We start from the raw sequence: 14,816 nt of genomic DNA on the forward strand, positions 1-14,816 counted from the left end.
CCAGAGACCAGATATACATACCATTTCCTAAAATACACATTTATTTGAGTAGCACACATCTCTTATAAATGGTACTGATAATCAAGTTAATAATTACTTAAAATGTAAGCAGTTTCAAAAACGATTTAAAGTGATATACATGCATGCAGCGTAAAGCGGCAGTTAAGTTCACATTATTTTCCCACTCCCACCTTATGCATCTCTGATTATAATCAATTCATATTTCTTCCTGGTAATTATGGCTTTGGTAATTAGGCATAAGATAAACCAGTATTTTTTAAAATGCATTCCTCCTCTTCCCAAGTGTTTTCCAAGCTCACCTGGATGGATGAATTTTTTTTTGACATGCTGCCACAAGTAGAGGTTCACTTAGGACTTGAAAATGTGTTTCTAAATACCTTCAGCAATTTCTCAGCCTCACTTTTACAGTATTCGCTGTCCTCTTCCAATGCCTTAAAGGTATCAAGCCTTGAAGGTGATGCCCCTTGCTTTATTTCAGTTTCTGTTTGTAAAATAACCTGCATGTGCAAAACCAATAGATTTCATTCACTGGAATTGTTCACAGGAATCATTCGAGCAGCCAGGGATCAGGTTAGACAAGCTAAAGCCCAGATAGAACTAAATCTGGCCAGGGACATCAAGACAAACAAAAATTCCTTCTTTAAGTATGTCAGTGAGAAAAGAAAGATTAGAGAAAATATGGGCCCTCTCCGGAAGGAAACGCAAGAACTGGTTACCCGGGATAGAGACAGAGCCGAGGTACTCAATGACTTTTTTGCCTCAGTCTTCACTGTCAAGGACTGCAGCCACACTGCCCATGACGCAGCATGCAAAGGCGAGGACTGGGAAAATGGAGAACCGCCCACTGTAGGTGAAGATCAAGTGCGAGACCACCTGAGGAACCTGAAGGTGCACAAGTCCATGGGACCTGATGAAATACATCCGCGGGTCCTGAGGGAACTGGCAGATGAAGTCGCTAAGCCACTAGGCATCATATTTGAGAAGTTGTGGCAGTCTGGTGAGGTTCCTGCCGACTGGAAAAGGGGAAACATAACCCCTATTTTCAAAAAGGGAAATAAGGAAGACCCAAGGAGCTATAGGCCAGTCAGTCTCACCTCTGTGCCTGGCAAGATCATGGAGCAGATCCTCCTGGAAACTCTGCTGAGGCACATAGAAAACAAGGAGGTGATTGGTGATAGCCAGCATGGCTTCACCAAGGGCAAGTCATGCCTGACAAATTTGGTGGCCTTCCACGAAGGGGTTACAGCCGCAGTGGATAAGGGAAGACCAACCGATGTCATCTACCTGGACTTGTGCAAAGCGTTTGACACTGTCCAACACAATATCCTGGTCTCTAAATTGAAGAGACATGGATTCGACAAATGGACCACTCGGTGGATGAAGAACTGGCTGGACAGGCACACTCAAAGAGTTGCGGTCAATGGCTTGATGTCCAAGTGGAGACCAGTGACGAGTGGCGTTCCTCAGCGGTCGGTACTGGGGCCTGTACTGTTCAACATCTTTGTTGGCGACATGGAGAGTGGGGTCAAGTGCACCCTCAGCAAGTTTGCCAACGATACCAAGGTGTTTGGCGAGGTAGACATGCTGGAGAGGAGGGATGCCATCCAGAGGGACCTGCACAGGCTGCAGAGGTGGGCCCAAGCCTACCTCATGAAGTTCAACAAGGCCAAGTGCAAGGTCCTACATCTGGGTCGGGGCAATCCCAAGCACAAATACAGGCTCAGTGGAGAATGGCTGGAGGGCAGCCCTGAGGAGAAGGACCTGGGGGTGCTGATTGACAAGAAGCTCAACATGAGCCAGCAATGTGTGATCGCAGCCCAGAAGGCCAACCGTATCCTGGGCTGCATCAAAAGAAGTGTGGCCAGCAGGTCAAAGGAGGTGATTCTGCCCCTCTACTCCACTCTTGTGAGACCCCACCTGGAGTACTGCATCCAGCTCTGGAGTCCCCAACATAAGAAGGACATGGACCTGTTGGATTGTGTCCAGAGGAGGGCCACGAGGATGATCCGAGGGCTGGAGCACCTCTCCTATGAGGACGGGCTGAAAGAGCTGGGACTGTTCAGCCTGGAGATGAGAAGGCTCTGAGGAGATCTTATTGTGGCCTTCCAGTAACTAAAGAGGGCCTACAGGAGAGCTGGGGAAGGACTTTTTACTCAGGCATGTAGTGATAGGATGAGGGGAAATGGCTTTAACCTGGAAGAGGGCAGGTTCAGATTAAACATTAGGAAGAAATTTTTCACTTTGAGGGTGGTAAGGCACTGGCACAGGTTGCCCAGAGAGGTTGTTGAGGCCCCATCCCTGGAGGTGTTCAAGGCCAGGCTGGACGTGGCCTTGGGCAACCTGATCTAGTGAGAGGTGCCCCTACCTATGGCAGGGGGGTTGGAACTCGATGATCTTCAAGGTCCTTTCCAACCTAAACCATTCTATGATTCTATGAAAATAGAGGACCTTCTCTAATGAATGATCCTTCAGTACAAAATAGGTAAACATGCTCTTCAGAATGAAGATGAAGCAGATATCTAATTAAAATAAATATCCATTTAATACTTTAAAGTAACTTCTGAATGTCTGTATTTTCTCATTTTTGTTATATTGCAGAATATGTCTGAATGTCTTTCTAAAACAAATCTAACAGGACAGAAAAGGACACAAAAGCTAAATGCTAATTAACTTGAAATATAGCTGTTTGAAACTAAGAAGGACAATTAAATAGACTTGTATTGGAATATCTAATGATTTTTTAAATATGAAAGAAATTAGGCCTCTATGTTTTCTTAAGATCTATGAACCAGGAAAACTATGACATAGTGGCTATCACAGAAACGTGGTGGGATGCCTCGCAAGACTGGAGTGCCACAATTGAAGGCTACAAACTCTCCAGGAGACGGGAAAGGAGAGGTGGTGGAGTGGCTGTGTATGTCAGAGAATGCTATGAGAGCTCAGAAATTAAGTATAGTGATAACAGGGTCGAGAGTGTTTGGATTAGGATAAGGGTAAATAAAGGTGATATCGCTGTGGGAGTCTGCTGTAGACCTCCCAACCAAAGCAGTGAGGTGGACGAAGCCTTCTATAAGCAACTGGGAGAAATATCACAGTCGTTTGCCATTGTACTCGTGGGGGACTTTAACTTCCCCGATATCTGCTGGGAATACAACACGGCAGACAGGGAACAATCCAGGAGGTTCCTGGAATGTGTGGAGGATAACTTCCTCATGCAGCTGATAAGTGAGCCGATCAGGGAACGTGCCCTCCTAGACCTGCTTCTTGTGAACAGGGAAGAACTTGTGGGGGAAATAAAGGTTGGAGGCCGTCTAGGGCACAGTCATCATGAGATGATTGAGTTCTCAATCCTTGGAGAAACAAGGAGAAGGGTTACCAAAACTGCCACCTTAGACTTCCGGAGGGCAAATTTTAATCTGTTCAGAGGACTGCTAGATAGAATCCCCTGGGAGGATGCCCTTATGGATACAGGAGTCCAGAAAGGATGGACATACTTCAAGAAAGAAGTCTTAAAGGCACAGGAGCAGGCTGTTCCCATGTGCCGAAAAACAAGTAGGCGGGGAAGGAGGCCAGCCTGGCTAAATAGGGATCTCTTGCTGGATCTCAAAAAAATGAAGAGAGTCTACGACCTTTGGAAGAGGGGGCAAGTCTCTCATGAAGACTATAAAGATGTAGCGAAGCTATGCAGGGAGAAAATAAGGAGAGCCAAAGTGCAGCTAGAGCTGAACCTAGCTACAGCTGTTAAGGATAATAAAAAATGTGTCTATAAATTCATTAATAACAAAAAGAAGATTAGGGAAAATCTCCCTCCTTTATTGAATGCCGAGGGAAACATAGTTACAAAGGATGAGGAAAAGGATGAGGTGCTCAATGCCTACTTTGCGTCAGTCTTTAGCAGTGGAACTAGCTGTTCCCTGGACACCCAGCCTCAAGAGCTAGGAGACAGGGAAGGGAAGCAGAATGAGAGCATCACGATTAAAGAGGAAGAGATCAGTGACCTGCTATGCCGCTTGGATGCACACAAGTCTATGGGACCGGATAGGCTACACCCAAGAGTGCTGAAAGAGTTGGCAGACGTGCTTGCCAAACCGCTTTCCATCATTTACAGGAAATCATGGCTAACTGGGGAGGTCCCAATGGACTGGAGGGTGGCAAATGTAACACCCATATATAAGAAAGGCAAAAAGGAGGATCCAGGTAACTATAGACCTGTCAGTCTAACCTCGATACCAGGGAAGGTCATGGAGCAGGTCATCTTGAGTGCCATCAAAACCCACATAATGGGCAACCAGGGGATCAGGCCTAGTCAGCATGGGTTTATGGAAGGCAGGTCCTGCCAGACAAACCTGATCTCCTTCTATGACAAGATTACCAGAATATTGGACGAGGGAAAGGCTGTTGATATTGTAAACTTGGACTTTCGAAAAGCATTCGATACTATCCCCCATACAATTCTCGTGGAAAAACTGGCTTCGCACGGCCTGAATGAGCATACGATCCGCTGGATCAAGCACTGGCTGACTGGAAGGTCCCAAAGAGTGGTGCTCAATGGATTTAAATCCAGCTGGCGGCCGGTCACAAGTGGTGTGCCTCAGGGCTCAGTGTTGGGACCATTTCTGTTCAACGTCTTTATTGATGATCTTGATAAGGACATAGGGTGTATCATCAGCAAGTTTGCAGATGACACCAAGTTAAGCAGGAGTGTTGATTCCCAGGAGGATAGGGAAGCTCTACAGAGGGACTTGGATAGACTGGACCATTGGGCCAACATCAATGGCATGAGTTTCAACAAGGGCAAGTGCCAGGTTCTGCACTTGGGCCACAATAACCCCATGCAACGCTACAGGCTTGGGGAAGTGTGGCTGGAAAGCTGCCTGGCAGAAAGAGACCTGGGGGTTCTAATTGACAAGCGGCTGAGTATGAGCCAGCAGTGTGCCCAGGTGGCCAAGAAAGCCAATGGCATCCTGGCTTGCATTAGAAATAGCGTGGCCAGCAGAAGTAGGGAGGTGATTGTGCCCCTGTACTCAGCACTGTCAAGGCCACACCTCGAGTATTGTGTCCAGTTTTGGGCACCTCAATACAAGAGAGATATCGAGGTGCTGGAGCGAGTGCAGAGGAGGGCAACGAAGCTGGTGAAGGGCCTAGCAAACAAATCATGTGAAGAGCAGTTGAAGGAGCTGGGACTGTTTAGTTTGAGGAGGAGGAGACTGAGAGGAGACCTCATCACTCTCTACAACTATTTGAAAGGACACTGTAGAGAGGTTGGTGCTGGTCTCTTCTCACAGGTAATTAATGACAGAACAAGAGGGAATGGCTTCAAGCTCCAACAGGGTAGATTTAGACTGAACATTAGGAAAGAATTTTTCACAGAAAGAGTGGTCAGGCATTGGAATAGACTGCCCAGGGAAGTGCTTGAGTCACCATCTCTGGATGTGTTTAAGAGATGTTTAGATGTGGTGTTGGGCGATATGGTGTACGGGAGAACATTGTAGAGTAGGGTAGATGGTTGGACTCGATGATCCCAAGGGTCTCTTCCAACCTAGACAATTCTATGATTCTATGAAAGGTAAATTTTTGAAATGGAAATAAAGTAATGTGCAAATGAGTATAGTTGAAATCTAGGAAGTCATGTAGGGTCCTAAAACAGATTTTGGAGATGAACTGCAATGTCAAAGTTCAAAACTGCACGTCAAATCCCTCTTCGTTACAATCTGTCTGTTGGAAGTACCTGGACTTGTGAAAGTTTAAGCACCTAGGAAAGAGTAAACTCTGTGAAATTTATTTTTTTTTGTTAAGACACAGGTCTTTAAATTGCTGAAAAGCTACAAATTAATCACCTAAATCTATCAGTGAATCTACCTCTCAAATCCCAAACTTTCTGGCTGAAGAATCAAAATCTTTTGGGGGTAAGTGAGCAGTAAGCTCTATATGCTCAGAGTGTTTTTTTTTCCCATAGGGGGTTCTTTGCAGGATTGTGGTATAAGCTCAAATATTTTACATAGGAAAGAAAAAAAAAAAACACCAACACCACCCCCCCTTGAAATTTGAGACAAATCTTTAAATTACAGTACAAAATTATTATCTTGAACACATAAAAAAAATCCCTATCAATTTATACTGGAAGCAAGTAAATGAGTCCGCTTAATAAATTCAAATGTTGATTTAAGTTAGCTTTACCACTGGCAGATATTTCTACAATTACAACATTGTATATATTTCAAAATATTCCAACATCGTAACACCTTAAGGAAGATAGAATGTTAAGATAAAAATTTTAAAGAAAAAATGTTTTAGCATTTTAAAATTAAATTAAATTAATTAAAGCATTTAAAAATGCTTTAGCAGGGGAGTTGGACTAGATGATCTCTAGAGGTCCCTTCCAACTCTGAAAATTCCGTGATTCTGTGATAATGTTACTTCTTTCTATTTTGCAAATGATTCGTAAGGTATTCAAAAGTTATATGCAATTTTGTAAAAAAATTATTAAGATTCTCAAAAGCAAAGTCATTATAGGCTAGTGGCAAAACAGAAACAGACTCCCATCCATCTAGAGACAGAGAACTACAAATTAAAACAGATATGTTGATCCACTCTATAACTTGTCTACTATCGATGAAAACAAAGCAAGTGAAATTCACCTGTACTAGTAGTAATTTCATGCAGAAATGAACTGATTTCATAGCTACATGTATATTAAGGATACATGTTTAACTCACAGATTTTAGTGTTTTCACTGTGTGTTCCAGCTTCTTTATCTACTGGTGTCAGCTTCTTTATCTACTGGTCAGCTTCTTTATCTACTGTCAGCTTCTTTATCTACTGGTGTCAAATTTGAATCTACCATAAAAAAATTGAGTGCAAGAGATGCATTAATTTTTTATAATCCTTAGTGCAAATTCAGTATTTTAGCTCAACTGTTCTAGTCCAAAAGAGCATTTTGTACATGTTTTCTAGTTTAACTAGGCTGAAAACACACAATTTAGTAACAATAAACTTTATCTTGAAGGGAATCAGTTAAAAGTTTTATCTTCAGATGCAGTCCAGGATTAGGAAAAACAGTAACAGCTGAGTTACTCTCAGGTGAGTGAATCAAAAAGGAAGCATGAGATACCTTTTCCCAGAACTGTCTTACCAAGAAACCATTCTGTTTATTATTATTATTATCCTGTGAAATCAGAAGTGATTTGCACTGAAATTACATTCTTTCCAACTGCAGGCATGATTTTAATCATTAACCATTCCACACTTGAAAAATACCACAGTGGCCTGAACCTACTCCTCCTTCATCCCAGCAAATGTACTTCAAAGCAGAGACGAAAGCTAGAAATTCATCCCAAAAGGTCAAAAAAAAAAAAAAATCCAAAACCCAAACAGTTCCCCATGATATTAGCAAAAATCAAAATATCACTGCACAGTATTAATTCTAATAAGTAGATACCTTTGCTTCCTCAAGCTCCTTATCAGCAGTTTTTAACAGCAAGTCTCTTTCCAGCTGCTCAGATAGTTTGCCAATTGCAGCAAGTTCTTTACACAGATTATAATTCTTACAGGTGAACCTATCCACTTGACTTTCAGCCACTTGCTTCTTATCAAGCAGATGTATGACGTGTTGCTTTAGCTCATGGTTTATCTTCAGATCTTCAACAAGGACAAGGAGGAAGAAAGTATTCTACTTCAACTCCAAGGATTTGCAGGTAGTATTTCATGATAAGAACTAATGTACACTTAAAAAAATCAGTATGTGTTATTCACAAATGAAGACTATGCACACTACTAGCACCATTTTGAAAAGATTAATTTTGAAGGGTTTTGGACAATGGAGAATCTGATTCTTAATGTTTATGTTAAAAACTAGCTCAAGGTAGGCTGCCACTACAGTTATTCTCCCATAGTACTGTAATAAGAAATGTCTCTCCAGGCCTGATCTCAAGTTTCCAACCTTACTCACTATTGTTCTGTTGCATCTTAGGAATGCCCTTCAATCATCCTCTTTGAGTTCAGCCCATATCCTTCACACATACTTCTCAAAGGCCAGCAGAAATGTAGCAGATCAAGTACTAATACTAATTCATCAATTAATCAATAAAAGTTTAATAATTTTCTGGAAACTATTGTCTTCTAAAAATATATATTGTATGGCCTTTTTGTAAGCAATGAGAAGTTGCTTACTATCTTGCTACTATCAACTTATTGTTACATCTCAGTCTACAGGAACATTATTGCCTCATACAGCTTTTCAATTTTCTGAGTCCTCAGATCTCTGAAATCCCAGCCTAATCAAGATATGGATACAGTGAGATGCAGAAACTCCATTGTTTGCACAGGCTGATCCTGTAATGAATGAGAAATCAGTACAGCTGAATACCGAATTCTGCAAGGTTCACTTGATTCTAATAGTCAGAGAGTTTTCTTCAGGTACTACTAGCAGTGCACAGAAATACATTTTGAATTATTTAGGAAGACCTGAAAGATGCTTTATGACAAAAAAGCTTTCTGGGTGGGCTCTGTCCTGTGACATTCTGTAGCAGTTAATTTTGCCACTTCTTCTGTTCAATGGGTATACAAATATATTAGGAGAGTCAGTGAAAAAGCTATGAATTTATTTTCATTGCAATTTTATCTTTATGTTTTCATCAAGCCTGATCCAGCTAATGCCACTAAGTTAATAACAAAGCACAGTTATAAACCTGAAAATATCATAATTACAGAATGGTTGAGTGGAAAAGTAGTTAGAAAAATAACAAAAAAAAAAAAAAAACAACCAAAACCACCACAGAAAGCATCCACAAAAGGCAGTAGAGATGGCATCTCTGCCTCTGTGTTTTGGGATTCCCACACTTTTATTAAGTTATAAAATTTGGGGAGAATACAGCTCTGCTATTACTGGAGGAAGTTCACAAGGATGCCTGCTTTACACGATGGGAACATGAGTGCTAATGAAGGGCAGGGAGGCTGCTTTGCATCTGAATCATAGAATCATAGAATGGTTTAGGTTGGAAAAGACCTTGAAGATCATCGAGTTCCAACCCCCCTGCCACAGGTAGGGGCACCTCTCACTAGATCAGGTTGCCCAAGGCCACGTCCAGCCTGGCCTTGAACACCTCCAGGGATGGGGCCTCAACAACCTCTCTGGGCAACCTGTGCCAGTGCCTTACCACCCTCAAAGTGAAAAATTTCTTCCTAATGTTTAATCTGAACCTGCCCTCTTCCAGGTTAAAGCCATTTCCCCTCATCCTATCACTACATGCCTGAGTAAAAAGTCCTTCCCCAGCTCTCCTGTAGGCCCTCTTTAGTTACTGGAAGGCCACAATAAGATCTCCTCAGAGCCTTCTCATCTCCAGGCTGAACAGTCCCAGCTCTTTCAGCCCGTCCTCATAGGAGAGGTGCTCCAGCCCTCGGATCATCCTCGTGGCCCTCCTCTGGACACAATCCAACAGGTCCATGTCCTTCTTATGTTGGGGACTCCAGAGCTGGATGCAGTACTCCAGGTGGGGTCTCACAAGAGTGGAGTAGAGGGGCAGAATCACCTCCTTTGACCTGCTGGCCACACTTCTTTTGATGCAGCCCAGGATACGGTTGGCCTTCTGGGCTGCGATCACACATTGCTGGCTCATGTTGAGCTTCTTGTCAATCAGCACCCCCAGGTCCTTCTCCTCAGGGCTGCCCTCCAGCCATTCTCCACTGAGCCTGTATTTGTGCTTGGGATTGCCCCGACCCAGATGTAGGACCTTGCACTTGGCCTTGTTGAACTTCATGAGGTAGGCTTGGGCCCACCTCTGCAGCCTGTGCAGGTCCCTCTGGATGGCATCCCTCATCTCCAGCATGTCTACCTCGCCAAACACCTTGGTATCGTTGGCAAACTTGCTGAGGGTGCACTTGACCCCACTCTCCATGTCGCCAACAAAGATGTTGAACAGTACAGGCCCCAGTACCGACCGCTGAGGAACGCCACTCGTCACTGGTCTCCACTTGGACATCAAGCCATTGACCGCAACTCTTTGAGTGTGCCTGTCCAGCCAGTTCTTCATCCACCGAGTGGTCCATTTGTTGAATCCATGTCTCTTCAATTTAGAGACCAGGATATTGTGTTGGACAGTGTCAAACGCTTTGCACAAGTCCAGGTAGATGACATCGGTTGGTCTTCCCTTATCCACTGCGGCTGTAACCCCTTCGTGGAAGGCCACCAAATTTGTCAGGCATGACTTGCCCTTGGTGAAGCCATGCTGGCTATCACCAATCACCTCCTTGTTTTCTATGTGCCTCAGCAGAGTTTCCAGGAGGATCTGCTCCATGATCTTGCCAGGCACAGAGGTGAGACTGACTGGCCTATAGCTCCTTGGGTCTTCCTTATTTCCCTTTTTGAAAATAGGGGTTATGTTTCCCCTTTTCCAGTCGGCAGGAACCTCACCAGACTGCCACAACTTCTCAAATATGATGCCTAGTGGCTTAGCGACTTCATCTGCCAGTTCCCTCAGGACCCGCGGATGTATTTCATCAGGTCCCATGGACTTGTGCACCTTCAGGTTCCTCAGGTGGTCTCGCACTTGATCTTCACCTACAGTGGGCGGTTCTCCATTTTCCCAGTCCTCGCCTTTGCATGCTGCGTCATGGGCAGTGTGGCTGCAGTCCTTGACAGTGAAGACTGAGGCAAAAAAGTCATTGAGTACCTCGGCTCTGTCTCTATCCCGGGTAACCAGTTCTTGCGTTTCCTTCCGGAGAGGGCCCATATTTTCTCTAATCTTTCTTTTCTCACTGACATACTTAAAGAAGGAATTTTTGTTTGTCTTGATGTCCCTGGCCAGATTTAGTTCTATCTGGGCTTTAGCTTGTCTAACCTGATCCCTGGCTGCTTGAACGATTCCTCTGTATACCTCCCAGGCTACCCGCCCATGTTTCCACTCCCTATAGGTCTCCTTTTTCCTTTTGGTCATATCCAGGAGCTCCTTATTCATCTATGCAGGCCTCCTGGCTTTTCTGCCTGCCTTCCTCTTTGTAGGGATGAATGTACAAACAACACTTAAAATGACAAAATTGAAGTCCAAGTCATGTATACACCCTCAAATAACTGACTATACAAAAAGTGGTTCTGTTGCTCCATACAGCCAAGCTGTATCATATCTTAGAGGTCTTTTCCAACCTAAATGATTCTATGATTTTCCCCCCTCATCTTCTCTTGAATGACCAAGGAAGTTATGGCAAGCATTCAGAGATACCATATTTAGACTACAAACTTAAGGGTTCTTCATGGAATATACCATTTTAGCTATTTACTCTGCTTTATACAGACAGAAATTACAATTTTTGCACCTTAACTAATTACAGTTGTGCTCACAATGCTATATGATGAAAGCAGTCTGTAAGCAGACAAAAATTACTGATTACTTAAGGGTTTATAGACTCAAAACCCAATACCACGCTATTGAAAATACTCATAGCCATCAAAAATCATAAAGACCAACCTTCACTCTTCTCACGTCACTGCATTCTAGCTCATGTCAGCTTGTTGCAGAAATACAAACTGAGGAGCAGAATGCTACCATTTAACTTCCTAGGCACAAAAGGATGCAGAAAAGCATCTTTTTGTAGTTTAGCTATACCAAAATAGAGGAAATACATGATAATAAGAGACAAGGACATAACTTATGAATTATCTCCATCTATCAGCATCCTCCCAAATATGAAGCAAGGCCAGAAACACTTGCAGATGTTCAAATTCTCTGCAATTCAGCTGATCATAGGGATATGGAGCTGGTTAGCACCAACTCACAGTACTACTGCTTATGTTTCCTCACAAATCCACAAACACTTTGAAATACGAGGAAGAGAAAAAGCATTCTCTGCAAGCATTCTCGGAATAACTATGATAAAGTAGGGTCGCTGGAATGAGTCCCTTGATGAAAGATGAACACGCCACAGTGAGACAGGGTGAGTGGCAAGCACACCAGTGTCTCACAGTGCTATTCAATGCCTGACAGTCTGCTCTTGTTACAGGACATGAAGTAGCCCACAGATCTAACAACAGAATATGAACATTGAATTACCCACCAGCAGGAAGCTATCACCACCAGCATGAGTACAACAGTTTCTCTCCATGCTCAGATTACAAAGTTTCAAGGAAGCTGGTTCAATGAGTTATTTCCCTACCACATTCAGCTTCACCTGAATCAAATCTCTGACGCCAATTATCAGTCTGACCATCAGCCTCAAGGTGTTTTTAAGCACCAGTATAAGTGATAGTTTTGTTTAGGACCAAGCTGACTTAATTTTGGGTATCTACAAAGAGGCATTTCTAGATAATGATTCCCATGATCGATTTTAGGCATTCATCTTAAAATTGATCATGCCCTAGGAGTACCTCTGACAATAAAGACAGCCTAGACATCTCTGTTACAGTCATGAACACAGCTGACATGTCAAATGAGATGAGGTGAAACCCATCCTAATATTGTGTTCTCTCTGAAAGCAGGACTCGCAACTTTCTCCAGTTTTATGCACTGCCCTGGTATTTCCAGAAAGGGAAGAGAACAGATCAGAGTAATTTGCAAGCCATCAGTACCTTCAGTACCTCACTGAGCATGGAGGACTTAAATTTACAGATAGAATACATAGTATTTGCTCACTCACAATACTACTTTTACTCAACTTGTGAAAGAGAACTTTTTGAAAAAACATGACAATATTTATATACCCCATAATAACTATTCTTTATGGTTGCCATAAAGTGGGAAGACTTAGCTACCGCTGTTGACCCATTTCACCACCATCCTCTGAACCGCGATAACGCAGCCCCCTTGCCACTGGGATGAAACTTCACATTAGGACCAGTCTAAGCTTCATGCAGCACTAAAGACACCTGAAGCACAACCAAAAGAATTCAGAGTTAGTAAACTTTTTTGACTGATTAAGTCCCTCAAACTATAGAATCCTCTAGGTTGGAAGGGACCTTGAAGATCATCGAGTCCAACCATCAACCCAACACTGCTAAAACCACCACTAAACCATGTCTCTAAGCACCACATCTACAAGCCTTTTAAATATCTCCAGGGACGGTGACTCCACCACTTCCCTGGGCAGCCTGGTCCAATGCTTGGTAACCCTTTATGTGAATAAATTTTTCCTAATATCCAATCTAAACATCCCCTGGCACAACTTGAGGCATTTTCCTCTTGTCCTATCACTTGTTACTTGAGAGAAGAGACCGACCCCCACCTCGCTACAACCTCCTTTCAGGTAGTTGTAGGGAGCATTAAGGTCTCCCCTCAGCCTCCTTTTCTCCAGGATAAACAACCCCAGTTGCCTCAGCCACTCCTCATAAGACTTGTGCTCTACACCCTTCACCAGCTTTGTTGCCCTTCTCCGGACACGCTCTAACACCTCAATGTCTTTCTTGTAGTGAGGGGCCCAAAACTGAACACAGTACTCAAAGTATGACCTCACCAGTTCCAAGTACAGCAGGATTAATAATTTATGATGCTCTTTTCCTTCTTGTTCTCCACAGTGAACACAACACCAGTACCTGAAACGCCCGCACCCCCTGCACCCCCCCCTCCGCACCTCTCGCCGCCGGCCGCTCGGCGCACACCACCCCCCGGGCTCACGGAACAGCCGGGCGGGGCGCCGAGGGGAGGCCCGCCGGTCTCTACCTCGGGGCGACTCACCGCTCCCCCCCTCCGGCGGCCCTGGGGAGCGCCGTGCGCTAATGGCGGCTGCCGGGGACAGGTGAGACACCCTCGGCCCCGCTCCTCCGGCCCGCCGTGCCCCAACAGCTGCCTCCCGCTGCGTCCCCCTGGTGCCTGGCAACGGCCGCGGGGCTGAGGGGGGCAGGAGGCGGGAAGGGACGGCCCAGCGCTGTCGTTTGCCTGCTCCGGGTGAGTCAGGGGTATATGATAGAGACAATAACACATTGTCTACTGATTGACTAGTAGTGATTCATAACCTAAAGGACAGGCCTGATAAAAAATGGACGAAGCAAGAAGTCTTGAGACATTGCCAAGGACAGCTCCTGATAACGAATAAGAGTATGCCTTGAAAAGCGGCTGAAACCAACCCTGCGGTCTGGACCAAGACCAAAGAAGAACTGAGTCTGCGCAGGGACAAAAAGTTACTTGCGGTGATGAAGAGGAATCATCAGCCTTCATCGTCAGGACCCTCAGCGACCACCACCAGGAGGCATTGCGCAAGCGCAGTTGGGAGGAGTTTATGAAAATGATTTCTTAGAGCTAATTTTAATACAAAGCGGGGACAGGTTATGCATATGTATAGGCGTATTGGGAAATCTTATGATTATGTAATTAAGTACTATATATATTTGAGAAGGCTCCTGCATTGGGCGCACACAATTGTGGTGGGGCGACCCCCTGTGCTGCCCAGTGCTGAATAAACATACCTACTTTACAACCTTCTCGGTTGTGGAGTCTCTGGAGTCTCATTTCCGCACATCATGGGGCTCGACCCCACGTCCCAGCTTCTCAGCCCTGGGGGCAGCCCACCGGCCTTTCCGCCAGCGGGCATCTCCTCGCCTCCCCCCTGCCGCGGCCACCGTGGGGCAAAGCTCTCAAGAAGGCCAACAGCATCCTGGCCTGCATCAGCAATAGCGTGGCCAGCAGGGCTAGGGAAGTGATTGTCCCACTGTACTCGGCACTGGTGAGGCCCCACCTTGAGTACTGTGTTCAATTTTGGGTGCCACAGTATAAAGACATTGAGGTGCTGGAGAGGGTCCAGAGAAGGGCAACAAAGCTGGTGAAGGGTCTGGAGAATAAGTCTTATGAGGAGCAGCTGAAGGACTTGGGGTTGTT

Source organism: Vanellus vanellus, assembly GCF_965231255.1.
Source record: "Vanellus vanellus genome assembly, chromosome: 1".
NCBI lineage: Eukaryota > Metazoa > Chordata > Aves > Charadriiformes > Charadriidae > Vanellus > Vanellus vanellus.